The sequence below is a fragment of the Haplochromis burtoni genome, unplaced genomic scaffold (genome assembly GCF_018398535.1).
Source record: "Haplochromis burtoni strain Fernald_Lab_line unplaced genomic scaffold, NCSU_Asbu1 Contig_31, whole genome shotgun sequence".
In the NCBI taxonomy this organism is placed as follows: domain Eukaryota; kingdom Metazoa; phylum Chordata; class Actinopteri; order Cichliformes; family Cichlidae; genus Haplochromis; species Haplochromis burtoni.
The window spans coordinates 2,828,666-2,832,839 of record NW_024582392.1 but is presented as its reverse complement, the minus strand read 5'-3'; the positions used below and the strand labels follow the sequence as shown (position 1 = coordinate 2,832,839).

Sequence of the window (4,174 nt, the reverse complement as noted above, 5' to 3'; positions counted from 1 at the left end):
AAAGAGGTCAACTCAATAAACTAAACTCAAGATAACAATTAACCAAACCTCAAACAACCATAAGACAAACTAACCTGCTGAAATGACACACGAGGGAACTTAAATACTGGCTTAGCTAAACCAAATGTCACACAAAGGGGAAAGCATGGCTGCCATATAACCAACTACTTCAAAACAATTAAAGAAACTTGAAACACCCCCCAGGCAACGAAGCATGTGGTTTCATCCAATGAGGCTGTCAGCAGTACTACAGCTCCCCCAGCCCTTTGCCACACCTTTTGCCAACCAGGAAGGAGAAGCCAAACCCCAGGTAACTCAAGCAAAGAAAGATTTATTAATATAACATAAAACAGAACTTTAACCTTGTAGTGTTAATATGTGTGCACGCCATATAAACATTGGAAGGTGTGATGAAAAAATAAATAAATTTAATAAAGAAATAATATTGGACAATAAGTCAGATATATTTAAAGTTGACTGCAAAGCAAACTAAAGTGAAGCAACTAATGGTGAGGTGTGGCGCTTACTCTGTGTGGCTTGCCATCACACCGCCCCTCCCTGAGCCTGGTTCTGCTGGAGGCTTCTTCCCATTAAAAGGGAGTTTTTCTTTCTCACTGTCGCCAGTGCGCTTGCTCACTGGGGGGGCCATGTGATTATTGGAGTTTTTTCTGTTTCCTTTGTATTATTTTGGGTCTTGGCCTTACAATATACAGCATCATAAGGCAACTGTTGTTGTGATTTGGCGCTATTTAGATAAAAGTGAAGTGAACTAAACTCATTTATTCAAATCGTTTATATTACTTTGGAAGTAAATCTTAAATAGATTTGTTTGACATTTGGTGGGGGAGAACAGCCTTAGTTGCACTTCCTGAACTTACGGCTGTTTCAGCTCCTGCTCAAAGCAGGTGGACACTTCTTACCAGAGACAATGAATGACTCTATATAACATGATCAGCCCTGCTCATTGTTGGTGCCTCACTGGTAGATGTGTATGTGGATATATATGATTGGTTGTTTTGTAATTTTTCTACTCTAAATCTATCCTTTTTTTAATAATATAATGATGAAAGCCAGCTTAGCAAAGTTGTACTAAAACATTTGACAGATTTTCGAGCGCCGTGTACCACATAAAATTGTTTCAAGGTCAGTTAAAACAACCAGAATTCCTACATAAGGCACACGGGATTATAAGCGGCACTGTCGATTTTCAGAAAAATCAAAGGATTTATTTTAAGTGTGCCGTATTTTCCACACCACTAAAGTTGCAGCATTTTTACAAACCAATTCTGGTTCATCCATTTCATTCAACGATCCGCTTTCGCCCTTCTCATTTTTGCGCCACGTACGTATGAAAACAAAGGTACTGCGCATGCGTGTTTTACCCATATTCTATCGCAATATTTAATTTTCTTATCGTTGCCCAACATTATACCGGTATTACTGTGAACGGTATGATATGGCCCAGCCCTACTGCATGGACCATGGAAGTAGGTGAAATTGTGCCAAAAACCACTTTTTTTTTTTAAGTATTCTAACTCTTTTAGCAAACCTAACCAAGCAGGTCCCAGTCATAATCTGTGATGACCCCAGTGATGTAGCCAAAGAGAAAAACAAAACATGACTTTTGAAATCCATCAATTATACTTTTTGTCTACTCCATAACAGTACTTGGAAGAATAAATTCTAAAAAAGACAAACAAAAAATACTGTTGATGACTTAGCCCTCATGGGGTCAACCAGGCAAAGGGAAGCAAAACCTAACAGTAATTGAAACACCCCGCCTCCCTATGTGGATGTTGGGGCTCTTTCAACCAGGAGTGGCACAGATGCCAAAGGACAGCGTTCAGCATCTAAAGCAGCTTTAACAGAATGGCAGTATTTGACTCCCTGAATGATGAAGGGTTGGCTTTTTTGTTGGTGCCAGCTGAGTAAAAGCCCCAAACCTGCTTGATAGTACAACAGCTGCTCCTGGGGGCTACACATGAATATGTCAACAGACTCTTCCAGCCCATTTATTTAATTTATCCTCCTTTTTGCAAATACTGCTTATTTATTTGTCTGTTTGTTTGTATTTATGGAAATTAACTTATAAGGATCTTGTTTATTTGAAAACGTTTTAGCAAGTTGCTCCATGTAAAGGCTGCTTGAGTCAGTAACCCAACAGCAATGGCAATTTCATTTATTTGGCACATTTCATTATGTGTAAACTCAATGTGCTTAACACAGGTGATAAAAAACAGTGTAGCTTTAGAATGCCTTAAGGCAGTGAAAACTGGAGTAAACTGAGTAAAAGGAAACTGTATTATTAGCCTGATTATATGCAACTGCACAAGCCACCATCATGTTGTTTGAATTAACATGTACAGAAAAAAGTCCCGATCACTCTGTGACATGTGGCCTCTAGTGCTTTAAGTTTGTTTTTATAAACTGTTTACCTTTAGAGTGATGCCACTTAGTTGTCATAAAAGATAAAAGATATCTACATCTGTCTCTCTTCCCTTGATTTTTTTTTATTTCAAAAAGAGCTTTAGGTAATAAATGCACTCATACTATCTAAAACCTAAAGCTGCATGCTCCCATAGGTCCTCATTACTGCCTGAATTTTGTATGTCTTGTTTTTTGCTGTGCAGAACTCACCAGATCCAATAATAGATGGGCCCCAAGATGTTTCAGAACATTACAGTATATTTAATTCATTTTTTTTATTATGAATATCTGTTGGTACCACTGCTGGCCATGTCCCCCAGCAGCTATTTAAACGACTTAATAGCCAGGCACAGCAGCTATATTTCACATATACTTCTTTCCTGTGTACTTACAGAGGCAAGCAGTAGAGGCACAGCAGTGATTGAAGTGAATCCCTTAGTGGTGACAGTTCCAGCCTTGATATTAATGGAAGCCCACATAATTGCGCAAGCCATTAAGGAAGTACAGATGCTATCAGGGAGTGCACACATCGTTATTTCTCAGTGTAACACCTCATTAATATTTGTTGTTTTTTAATTTTTTTTCTCCACCTCCCTCCCACTTTGAGAGGATGAAGGGAGGACTGGATGCTGTGCGAGATAGAAAATGACAGCGAGATGAATCTTCCTGACTCCAGGCAGATGTTTCCTGTTAAGCATTCAAATTAGAGGCACACCTTGATGAGAGCTTCAACAGGACACCCAGTAGAAATATTTTGGTAGATCATAAAATAGATGTAGGCATCCTCATCGCATGACTGAAACTTCCCTGAGTATTTCAAAGGTCAGATGGCTAAGAGCGAGGTGTGATCTATTCAGAGCTGGCAGAAACAGCAGCATCCCTCTCTAACCTTTTACTACTCAGGTCATTGTTGGGTTTGTTGTCACCTCCGGTCTTTTTACAGTCTCTGGAAACATCAAGTGTTGGACCTGAAGTGTTGAACTGGCAAACATGGCCATGCTGTAAATATTTTACTTGCAATGTCTCACTTGTTCAATTTAGCTGATCTTTAGTAATTAAAAAGATGCTCTGATGATACAGATTCTCTCATGCAGATTTGGTTATTGAACTAGAGCAATGATGCTGGAGAAGCGGTTGACCTTCGTGTATACCTGAAGGAAAATGATCTCAAGAATAAAACTAGGTCTGATTTCAATTAAGCACACTGCCACACTTCCTGTATGATTTGTGTGTATATCAGAGTTAGCTAATCACCCCACATCATTTAGGATTTAGGATATTTAACAAATAATATTTAGAACATACTTGTTCAAAATGCCAGATATACAGTAGATGAAAAGCTCTCTTTCCAAGTACTTGCTAAAATTGTAGCAAATAGAGAATTAGCCATGGTTGCTACCTCGTGGTGCTTTCCCAAAATGCTCCCTTCAAATATTTCGGGCTCATTTGAGTTGAAGGATGGGTTCACACTAAATCTGACCCTAATCAACTTAATATGAATCAATCAAAGAAAATGTTGTTTTGGAGAATTTTGAAATGATGAAACTGACAATTATGAAACATTTTGTTAGTGTATTTATTCGTCTAGCTTTTCTGTATATGGTCATGTTGTAGATTTGGGAGCAAACAAGAAATTGATTAAAATGTTCTGTTTTATTTTAACAATCATTAACTTCATATATTCATATTTATACAAGCAGTGCTTTTATACCTGTGTGTGTGTGTGTGTGTGTGTGTGTGTGTGTGT

The 4,174-nt window shown here is 38.3% G+C and overlaps 1 long non-coding RNA gene across 1 annotated transcript in view; it reads left to right on the top strand.

Moving 5' to 3' along the window:
* Positions 1–236: 236 nt before the first annotated feature.
* Positions 237–4,174, top strand: part of LOC102297065 — a 49,727-nt gene continuing 45,789 nt past the window's right edge. The window contains exon 1 of the long non-coding RNA XR_315567.3: positions 237–310. This is a non-coding gene — a long non-coding RNA (uncharacterized LOC102297065). The remainder of the gene's footprint in view (positions 311–4,174) is intronic.